Source organism: Xyrauchen texanus, chromosome 26, assembly GCF_025860055.1.
Source record: "Xyrauchen texanus isolate HMW12.3.18 chromosome 26, RBS_HiC_50CHRs, whole genome shotgun sequence".
NCBI classification, from domain to species: domain Eukaryota; kingdom Metazoa; phylum Chordata; class Actinopteri; order Cypriniformes; family Catostomidae; genus Xyrauchen; species Xyrauchen texanus.
In genome coordinates, this window is record NC_068301.1 from 30,406,601 (window position 1) to 30,418,945 (window position 12,345).

A 12,345-nucleotide genomic window follows, 5' to 3' on the forward strand; every position below is an offset into this window, starting at 1 on the left:
TCACCCTGCACTGCAGCAAACACTTTTCATTAGCTTTATTTTCACATAACAAAGCACCAGTCACAACTCTTATCTTCACAGACTCTGTCAGTAACTATGTTTCCGAAACCTAGTCAGCAGCCTATCTAGACTGGATTTGAAAGGAAAAGTTCACCCAAAAATAATTTAATCCCCCTTATGTTATTTACAAAAAGTGACAAAAAATCCCCAGTTATTCAAAATGTTATGAATTGTTTTGTTTTTAATTGGAACATCTGATACAGTTTTAAATATCTAATCCATACAGTATATTAGCGACGATATATAGTCGATTTTGAAATACAGTTGATTTTAACTTAATTTTAAGTTAAGATACGAGTTATGATCGATACAATTAGAATCTGTATTAAATTGAAGTATTTGATATACAAAGATGAGACAGTTTATTTTATATGGTTAGAAAAAAAAGTTGCCCTCATAAAGATAAAATAAATGCTCCTGAAAATGCAATCCATGGGGGAAATATTGTAAAAGTTCATTTTTGACACTGCTGGCTGCTTTTTTCCAGACAATGAAAGTGAAAGGGGACTGGAGTTGTCAAGCTCCAAAATGACCAAAAATAATTAGGGTCCATGGAAGTAAAAGTAGTATCATTAAAGTAGTCCATATGACTTGTGTACTAAATTCCAAGTCTTCTGAAGCCATATGATAGTTTTGTGTAAGATTCACACTGAAATGATGTTGTTATTCTCTGAAAAGCTTTCCCTCCACTGTAGCTCTCAAGTAAATATGCCATTAGATGCATTATGTCAGGTTTGCTGTCAATTACATTTGGTCACTAGACACATGACAACCAAAAGTGAATCAAATGACATCGGCACACCATTTCTGTAGTCCATAAGACTTTTGTAGTCTTTTGTAGAATTGGTGGAGGGAAAGATTCTTAGCAAATCGTATGGCTTCAAAACACTTACAATATAGTGCACGAGTCATATGGACTACTTTTTATAGAGTTTTTAATTTTGTAATTTTACATCTTGGCAGCCATAGTCCCCATTCACTTTTACGGTATTTACTGTATTTTATGGATATGGATTCACCATTTGAGATTAAAGAAAAAGTGAAAAGCATACAGTTTGAAACAACATGACGTTAAGTACATGATGACAGAATTTGTATTTTGGGTGTACGATTCCTTTAAGGCACACTCCAGACACAATGGTTGCTCTAAAAGGTAGGCAACATGATTATGCTGCCTTTAAAGATACCTAATTTAAGCCAAATTCTGCAAATAACGCAATCCAACAATGCATTGCGACAAGTTCAAAGGAAAAATACACACAAGATGGCTGACAATTCATGAGAAATGCTGAATATATGTATATTTACTGTATATTTCATTGACTATTGGAAAGAAGCAGGATAGTTCAATATAATTTAACACTGACTATTTTCCCAATGTATGTGATCTTTGAAGTGTATTTGTATGCATACTATATAAGAGTATTGTGTCATTAGCTTTGCAACATGCTAACAGCAAACTCTCTTAGAGTAAATTTGAGTCGAGTCTCTGAGTTTTTTTGTGAGGAGTGTCATTTTGTTGGGCATGTGGAGCCACTATATAGAATGTACCAAATCAGTCATCAGTAATCCTAAAGTTTCATTTCACTTAGGATGTTGACTTAGAAGGCAGCTGCTTGAGTAAGCACACAGCAATGCAGCTCACAATTCTGTCTCTGTATGTTTCTCTCTGTCGTCCTTTGCTTTTTTTTTCTGTCAGGGCTGTATGGCCACTCCATATGTTCACTGCATTCATGAAATCTTTCCTCACGTAGTCTCTCCTGCTAAAGTTAATCCTAACCTGTCTTTCATGCGAAGACCGTCTTTGTAGCACACTCCGCTCCCCTGGTGGAAAGCCTTGCCTGCTTTTATAGTGTGGGATAAAATGTGTTATGGCTCATATAGTCATTCATACCCCTTTGAGACCAGTTAGAAGCTGTGAATAATCGCTGGAAATTACTTCCATTGTGGCTACAGCACAGGAAGTAAAGCTTTCTGCTGGAATTGAGTCTTCCTACCTGTATTTCAAATTAGCGTATCATTTGAGTGAAATTGATTCATGTAGATTAGTCCTGGATGATTGTTGGCTGTCTAATCAGATTTTGTGTGAGTGAATGCAAGTATTTGTTAGTGTTGGCCCCGGTTCATTGTGCAAAGCTGGTGGTTTACGTGCTTGACATCCCAGATTTTGCTCCCTGAGCTTTCTCAGCTTTTGAAGCCCCCATCTCTCTCTATCTCTCTCTCTCTCTCTCTCTCTCTCTCTCTCTCTCTTCTCCTGCAATTCCCGCCTCATTTCTGTGGTGTGCGAACTTGACCTGCCATTACATCTTTCTCTCAACATTCACATTCTTTTCAACGTCATTTACAGGGTCCAAAATTAAAAATTGGCTTTGGGGAGTAAATAAACTTAACTCCATTAGGCATAGGGAAATTACGGTCCGGGTCAATGGGGCAAGTGCCCAGGGGCTCTTGACTACCAGCCTTCCTGTTTCTAATTAAATGTTTTGAGCCACTCTTTAATCTTATAATGCCACCTGGTGAAAATGTCTATGCTCTTCTGGAAGTAGAAGACCTTGTAAAATAATTTCCAAAATAGTTACCCACATATTTTGATGCACTCATCTTTTTTTAAGTAACATCTCTACTGATTCTGATAAAGTAAAATTAACAATAACATTCATTTTGTCACTGATATTTCAAAATGAGTATTTATTGAATTCAAGAATGTGATTTAAATGTCATTATTTTATAGAAAAATTGGTTTAAACAGGTATAAAATATATAATTTTCTAACTTTTATTTAATGTTAGGATTTATATGGTTAAGCTTTATTCTTTGTATAAAAGGCCTGTTGAACATAAACGTTTATTATTCTATTCATTGCTACAAATACTGCATATTTGCCCTGAATTACAAAAGAAAATTGGCTCTGCGGCTCTCGCTAGTCAAAATCCACCCCTGCCATTAGGAACTGCAATGTAATAGAGGGTTTGAGTCAAATTGTAAGAATGAGTCTAACCCATGCTGGTGCAAGGGACATGAGTGAAATCAAATCGATTCAAGAAAACATTTGTCGCACATTTTCTAACAGCTTTTACCTGAGTGGACAATTTACCATATGACGTATAGCTGCATTACTTCATGTGGTGACAAATATGTGGAATATTTATTTTATTAAGGTTCAAAAATGGAAAAATAATTAGCTTCATGTTTTTGTCTCATCTCGCATACGATGCTGCCAGGGACAATAACCTGTGCCATAAAGGAAAAAATATCTAATAAATCCAGAATAGGGACAAAAATATAAAAATTTTTTGCAATTGTTTTATGAAAAAATAATGCAAAATACTGTTAAGGTCTGGTCAATTATTACTATTGCCATTGGCACACTTTGGGCATTTTCACGTTCCATTTATTTTTATTAAAACAAATTCTCTCATTAAAACTGAATTGGAAACTTTTTACCAGGCCCTCATTATTTATTTTTGGTACATTTCAAATGCCTTCTTTGTGTAGAATTTACTGTTTTAGCATTGTCCCAGACTTTCATTATTAAAATATTAAAATCTATTATAAAAATACAAATTATGACTTGTTTAAAACTGTGATAATTAAAAATAATAATAAACAATAAAAATGTACAATTTAAATATTTATATTGTTAAAATGATTCTATCAATTATAAGAAAATGGATCTTCCAAGATTCTTGGAGAATTCGCCACAGTTCTTCTATCTATTTCGGCTGTCTCAATTGCTTCTGTCTCTTTCTGTAATCTCAGACTGACACAATGTTCAGAGGGGGCTTTGTAGGGGACATGGCATCTGTTGCAGGGCTCCCTGTTCTTCTATTCTATCTTTTCTATTTGCACAAGTAATGTTTGTGGGTCTAACATTTATATTTCCTATTGACACAGTAAAGCTGAAGACATAAATTTCCATCTTATGACAAATTTATTTTGTTAAATATCATATGTGCCTAAGAGTTTTGCACAATACTGTGTATATATATATATATATATATACAGTGATCAGCCACAACATTAAAACCACCTGTCTAATATAGTGTAGGTCTCCCTCTTGCCGCCAAAACAGCGCCAACCTGCATCTCAGAATAGCATTCTTCTCACCACAATTGTACACAGCAATTACTGTAGATAATTCGGCACAAAAACTGCTGATCTCCTGGGATTTTCACACAACAGTTTTCTAGAGATTTTCTAGAGTTTACTCCCAATGGTGCCAAAAACCAAAAACATCCAGTGAGCGACATTTCTGCAGATGGAAATGCCTTGTTGATGAAAGAGGTCAACAGAGAATGACCAGACTGGTTTGAACTGACAAAGTCTACAGTAACTCAGATAACCGCTTTGTACAATTGTGGTGCGAAGAATATGATCTCAGTCTGAGATGCACAATACCTACACAATATTAGGCAGGTGGTTTTAATGTTGTGGCTGATCGGTGTATATATACTGTTGGCAATCAGCCACCATGACTCTCTATATTGGTCCAGGTTACACTCTGGTCAAAACAACACCAATAAACATAAATTTGCCAGTGATTATCATTCATCTTGTCCACCCCCATCTACACTGACTGCAGTGCTTGCTGGAGTCTGAGTCAGAAAGCAGCTGGGTGGAAAGGGAATATTGAAGGGGGATTGCTGGGCAGCGCTCGCACCTTGATGCAGATATTAAGCAGGTCTGTGGGCTGAGTAAGGGAAGGCACTCTGCCTGGAGTGACTCATTTGGATGGTCGTGGTAGACTAACTGTGAATCTAGAAGAGGAGATCAGCTGTTCAGAAATTTCAAAAGGGCCGTCTGTCCGCTTGTGCTGTTTCTGATCTGTTCCTTCTCACCCATACTTCCTTCTCTGAACCTCCACCTCTTTCATATCTTTTGCTCATGCACTGTGTACCCCCATCCATAAGAAACCTCTCTCACACTCATCTCGTACCCTTAAAGGGATAGTTCATCAAACAAATTACATTCTGTCATCCTTTTCTGTGTTCACGATTTTATGCTTTCTTCTGTGGAAAACAAAAGAAGACATATTGAAAAGTATTCTGTCAAAAACAGCCATTGTCCATGGAATTATAATGAATTGGGACCAGAGTTTTCAAGCTTCAAAAAGGATGCAAAAACATAAAAGTATCTTAAATGTAATCAACATGAATCGTGCACCATATAATATTTTGTCATACGAAACCATACAATACATTTGTGTGATGAAAAGTCTGTAATGTAAGTTGTTATTCACTGAAACCGCTCGTTGGCACGTTCACTTGAGTTCATGAGAGAGGGAGCAATATTTGGTTCAAGTACAAATTGTTCTTTTGAGTCGGATCTATTCAATCAATTGGTTGATTCAGTTCACAAAACCAGTTTGATCTTGTTTATCACTGAATAACTATATAAATGTCAGTCTGTTTCTCACAAAATCAATTGAATAGCTTCAGAAGACAAATTACAGCACATAAAAGTCATATGGACTACTTTTAAGATACATTTATAGTGCTTTTACATCTTTTTTTAAGCTTGAAATCTTCAATCCCCATTTATTGAAATTACATGGAAATGAACGACCGGAACAATCTTCCAAATTTCGGTGTTCCACAAAAGAAGGAAAACCATACGGGTATGGAACGACATGATGGCGAGTGAAAGATGACAGAATTTTAATATTTAACTGAACTATTCCCTTAAACAGTCACTCTTCAGCCATAGTTTTTACACTCGGCCGTTCCTCTTCTTATAATGTCAATTGTTTCTCTCTTTCTGCAGGTGGAAGAATGGGCCTCTTGTTTGCTCTATTGAATCTCCTTGTGTCTTTCTCCCTCACTGTGGCCTCACGCAATACGACCGCAGGTAATAGAGAGGGCAGCCAGTGTATGAGCTTGTGTCTTAGAGGTATTTGTGTTTTGTTAGCATTATGGTTTCTTTGTGTGCAGATTTATTTTTGAAACTTTTCAGGTAATGCTCATTTCCTGTGTATCTCTTATTTTTTGTTGTAATTCCTGTGGTTTAATAAAAATCAAAATCCAGTTGAATCTAAAATAAATACTGGCAGAAATACAGTGACAATTTATAGGCATTACGGGATGGCATATTGATGCCTGTATAGTTCATAAATGTAGAGCATTAAATCATATAATGTTAATATACCAACTTACTTGAACTACTTATATATGCTTTGTACTTAAAGGTATAGAATAATATACTGTTAACAACCATAATAGTACAGGCGGTAAAATAGAAGCCCTTATGGTAAATGGTCTGCACTTATATAGTGCTTTTTTAACCTTCGAGGTTACCAAAGCGCTTTACACTGTGTCCCATTCAACCATTCACACACACATTCACACTCACACTCATACACCAATGGCCGCAGAGCTGCCATGCAAGGCACTAGCCTGCCATTGGGAGCAACTTGGGGTTCAGTGTCTTGCCCAAGGACACTTCAGCATGTGGAGTTTTGTGGGCCAGGAATTGAACCACCAATCCTGCGATTAGCAGCCGACCTGCTCTACCAACTGAGATAGAAGCTCTTATCAAAACTGACATTTCTGCTGCCACATGATTGGCTGATTAGATAATCGCATGGATGATTGTCGGTGCCAGATGGGCTGGTTTGAGTATTTCTGTAACTGCTGATCTTATCAAAACTGACATTTCCATGAACCATAACTAATAAACATGTAAAGACAGTGCAAAGTGTTACCCACACAAAATCAAAACACCATCAGGGTAACACACAGAACTAAAATAATGAAAAAATTTGAATAAATAATATCTAAGAAACATCAAATGAAACATAAAACACCCCAATGTACATATTAATATTACAAAATAATTATATGAAATAAAAAAGTTGATAAAATATAATATATTATAATACGTCAAGTAGAAACATTCCTTTACTCCTTATGACCATATATTATAAGGGAACTCATTCATTTTAAAGTGTATATTTCTATAAAAGTACATTTATTTAAATGTCTTTCTTTTCACCATAAGTAAGGTCTTTCAAATATTATAATACTGTAAATTACTAGTAGCATCCTGTTCATTTTAATATGATTTTCAAACAATTATGTTAAGGTAACTTACATTTAAACAATTTTATTGAAGTAAATTTGTATTCTTTTTCTGTTAAAATTATATATTTTTTTAATAGTGATAATTGTCTGTGTGTGTTGTGTGTGTACATCCATTCTCTGGTGTAAGAGGCAGTGTGTTTATATTCTGGGAGTGTTTGAGGTCTTATTAACTGGTCACATCAGTCAGCATCTGGAATGAAATTTTTTCTCACGTCCTTTCCATCCAGCTCTAACTGCATCCTTCCTATCTCAAATATGACAAGCTTAGCTAGTCTGCTTTGCTCAAGCTGATTGGTTAATGAAACACAATATCAACACTATTAGATATCTGACAGCTATAATAAGTACATAAATCCTCACATACAGTATATAATCCCATCATGAATAACAGTCTCATTCAGTGGCCTGTTGAACAGCTAAATCTGCTTGTGGAATTGCTGTTGTCAAGGTATATCTCCTGATCTGTCATTATAAATCTTTTTGGCCACATACACAATGTTAGTTTGGGTGCATGACAACTACATGTACAAGTCAGAGTAAAAGTCTGCAAAAGGGGGAATAAAAGGGTTTTGTTTAAATATAAATAAATAAATAATTAACACAACAATTACGCAGCACTCATGGTGCGAGATGGTGAAAAAACAGCCAAACGCAATGTAACAGCCAAAGACATATGTCTGCATTTGTTCACAGACCAGCAATTAAACAAATATCTGGACTCTAAAAGTAATTGTCCTGAAATGTATTTTTAAAGGCGATGAACTTGATGGCTGTAGCCCTGGGGTGTCCAAACTACACTAAACTAGAAGTGCATCCTTCACCAAATACAGTACATACTCTTGATAGTATGCAATTTCGGAGGCAGGGCGTGTCTTTGCGTGTCGTCGACGCATGCACCTGCTGTTGACTGTGCTAAAGGATTACCACAAAGCAGTTGTAGTGCATGTCCCAATGGGCTTGCGATCAAATGAGTAAACTTTGACACAAGACGGAGTAGCATGTGGAAAAACAAAGTATACCTGAACCTTTACTGTTTACCTAAAACCCTCTCAGAGGCGTCATGTCTCTAAACTCATCCCCTCTGTTAACCGCCGCCCTGAAAAATAAGAAAAGTGCAGTGAATCAATAGTAAAATTTGTGTTTATGTTGCACTGATATCTAGAGGTATGGATCTGTACAATAGCTTGAGTACCCTGACAACAGGCTTTGCATTCCCTTGCAATAGCTCTGTTGTGAAAATTAACCATGGTTTTACTACAGTAAACATATATGGTTACTGTAGTAAACCAATGGTTAATTTTTGTGAGGGATGGATAAAGCTGTTGCGACGGAACCAAAAAGAAAATTGCGAGGGAACGCAAAACTTTCACTTAGCAATTAGCAAAATAATTATTATTATAATAATAATTACAGAGTGCAAATCTAGCTAAACTCATTAGTCGGCTTCACTTAATAAATATTCAGTTGTTAAACGGACCCATACCCTTACAGAACAGAATCAAAAACTCACCCTTACAACAATCGAGAGTACATGGCAAATATTTTCAAATGCAAATGAGATTTGCTGCAAACTTGCGGCAAAATTGTTCATTGTTGCAAAAGGTTTGCTGCAAGTTCACCACTAGCGGTAAAAAATTGAAAACTTCTGGCAAACATTTATGGAGAATCACAAGCTCATTTGCATGTGAAAATAATGAGTGGCAAATGTTTTGTAAGGGGACGAGGAGTTAAGACTTACGTATTTAGCTGCAGTGCGTACTTGGTCTTCATGAATAGTTTGCAGTTACATAAAATGCCAGAATGCTTGTCGTTCAGTATAGAATTGGCATTTCAATCACTATAGGGTCTCTTAAAAGCTACAAACAACTAGCCAATGGCAGGATTTGAGTTTGATAATGCTGCTCATGTTTTTCACCTATAAATATACCTTCACACACAAGCACACGTACACACAAACACACAAACACACAATCGTGCTGGTCTCTCCTGCTCCTGGGCGCAAGGTTTGGTGATGACTATAATTAGCTGCTGACACTGTAGGTGAACCGGGCCATAATAACAGGCTACAGCAATGTCGCTCTTTCTTTCTGACAGCAAATCCCTGGCAAAACTGTTAGCCTGAGGGAGACGCAGACATTTACACAGATTAGAGGCTTGAATGATTGTACTATGCAGGGTTACATTTGTATATAGTCTGTGATTAAAACGGGCTCTGCCAGCCCCTGCGAAGGCAGTTTTAACTATGCGTGGGTTTCCTGCGAACTGGGGCATATTATATATATCGCCTTCTTATTAAATTACAGTGGCAGGAATGGCAAGTTGTAGAGGCTAAATTACCCAAGCCATTGGTTCAATGGCTTTAGGAAAAGACATTGGCTTCCATCATGGCTGCTAGTGTTGTCAAAATTACCGGTACTTCGGTACAAAGTCAAAACTAAATTAAAAAAAGATGTAACAGTACCAGTGTTTCTGTAGTACCAAGCACCGACACTATCCGGTACCAGCGGGGAGTATGACTGACACAGGATAGCTTTAAAATGCTCACAGGCTTATTTTGAACACATGCTCTGCATCTGCACCTTAATCTCAGCTTTATTTATATTGCATTTAAAACAACAGAGTTCAGCGGTTAAGGCTCTGGGTTACTGACCCTATCTGCTCCAGGCATGCTGAATCATGGCTGACCCTGTGCTCTGACCCCAGCTTAGCTGGGATATGCCAAAAAAGAACTTCACTGTATGCAATTGTATAATGTGTGACAAAATAAAGGCTTCTTCTTCTTCTTCTAACCGTTTTGGTAATTCCATTAGTCACAAAGAGTTTGAAAAAGTATTGAGATCCATCCCTGGAGGTGTAAGATTGTGGTTCAGGAATTTATCAGATAAAATAAGACTTTATAACTTGTATTCCTCTAGAAGGTGTAGATATTAGAAAATGTAATAATAGCAATATCAGATCTATGTGCAGAAGCAATAATACTCCCAGATGTTGCTCAATTTATGTGCAGAAAAACTAATTATAATTTCTCCATTGAAAAAAACTATGTTTTATTTATTTTCATCACAATAACAAAGATGTTAACTCTTCTTTTATTGTAAACAAATAGATTATTTTTACATAAGTTAAAATGGTCAGAAAGGAAACCCAATATTAACCTATTTTTTATAGACTTACAGGGATATTAAAACATGATTAAGCTTTGTAAAAAGCAAAAATATTTGTAAAGATCTTTAATTTGTACAATTTAACATAATGCTGTTTGTATTGTCTTTAAATTGTTCCCCCTTTTTTTCTTTATACTTTCTACAATGATATTATAAATGGTTTAAATTGTAAATAAATAAAAAATACTTAAAAGTATTCAATGATCACACTGAACCATATCACGAACCGTTTATCCGGTAAAGTGAAGCATCCGGCAACACGTCATAATAAAAGCACGATTCAAAATAAATTCTAGATGCCTGAAATTTAAGAAATTGAACAGAAATATATTACAACTGTGTAGTAAAATGTAATATTAACTGTAATAATAATGATTATGATAATAATAATAATAATAATAATAATAATAATAATAATAATAATAATAATAATTAATCAAAGTATCACAACAAGACAATACAAATAAAAGTTTGGCAAAAAGAAAAAAAAAAAATGCAATCACTTGTTGAAAAGTTATATTTTCACTTGTTAAAAGTTTTAAGAATTAATTGATTAGACACAATTTTGATGATTAACTTAAATTAAACTTTTACAAATGTGCTGGAAAGTTTTGGAAAATAATAATAATTAAACTATAATTATTGAATAATTAAAAATAACTAAAGTGGTGTGTTCAGTAGCATATTTTTGCTAATTAATTGGTATCGAGAACCATGAAACTTCACTGGTATTAGTACTGACTACTGAAATTGTGGTACCATGGCAACACTAATGGCGGTGGCCGCCATTACCTTAGCGTATTGCTGGATCACATGTTTAAAGGGATAGTGCTCTACCTAGTGGTAAACAATAAGTATTGCAGTTGTTTGAGAAATTGCAGTTCTCAAAATGTTTTCCAAAGCTGTGTGCAGGGTTGGGCAGAATATTTTAAGAAAGTATTCTAGACTGAATATTAAATACTTTTTCTTAAATGTATTCAGTAAAGTATTACAAATGCATCACATAAAAAAGTAATGTATTCAGAATACTTTTAGAATAGGCCTACAAATGTATAACAGCAAAGCACAATTGAAAGAATTATGTGTGATTTGTCATTATTATCTTATCTGAACTGCTACACCTCCACTATTAACATCTATGTGAATCTGAATAGCTGGTTTCTTTAAAGTAGATGTTGAGTTGGACACTAATGGTTTTCTTTATGGAAGGCAGAGAACAAACAGAAGATGGTGTGTGGTCAACTACAATATTTTGAAAACAATTTAATCTTCTTCTTAACCCATTATTTGAATGGACTGACAAAGAATAATACATTTTAACACAAAATTAGATCAGAAAGTCAAATAAAACATTTTTGTTTTCTCGATATGATAACAGGATGAGACTTGCAGATATTAAACAAAATAGTGAGGTCATGTGACAACATTGCTTTAATTAATTATTTTAACTAGGCTTTCTTGCATATTTCCATATTATGGCCTATTTGTTCATTTTTATCTCTTTTATTACCAACACTTTTATTTTTGGTGCCTTTAATTCTTTTACTCAACCTTTGTTTTGTTTTTCATTGTTGTTTTATCATTTTTGTGAATCACTTTGTATGAGATGCTTTTTAAAATGTGAGATATAAATACTAATACTAGCGGCCCATATGTCTACAAGCTATTGGTGGTGATTTTGATTCATTTCAGAGACTCGATTCTTTTATTCTATTCATTAAAAAGATTCGTACAGATTCGCCTGCAGATGGCGCCAAATGACAGTCTTTCAAGTAATTGCACTGAACCGAAAGCATTCGTTCACGACCAGAACAAGTTGAATTGTCCTAGCATTTGTACAAATGTACAAAGGCAGTTTAAAAATAGTGTTTAAACATAATAACCTTTTACCACAAATGACAGGTCTTATTTTCCCAATATTTCGTCAAATGCTGGGCTTAATTTTACTAAGACAAAGAAAAAATTTAAGAAAATCCTAATTATCTTACACTTGTGCATCAAAGCATGACATTACTCCTCCTCTCATTCACCCAGTGTTCCAA

The 12,345-nt window shown here is 35.1% G+C and overlaps 1 protein-coding gene across 1 annotated transcript in view; it reads left to right on the forward strand.

The window, feature by feature from the left end:
* The first annotated feature begins 5,836 nt into the window (after positions 1 to 5,836).
* LOC127619537 (gamma-aminobutyric acid type B receptor subunit 1-like) overlaps positions 5,837 to 12,345 on the forward strand; it is a 139,514-nt gene continuing 133,005 nt past the window's right edge. The window contains exon 1 of the mRNA XM_052092386.1: positions 5,837 to 5,907. The gene's annotated coding sequence lies outside the window, so the exon portion shown is untranslated. The remainder of the gene's footprint in view (positions 5,908 to 12,345) is intronic.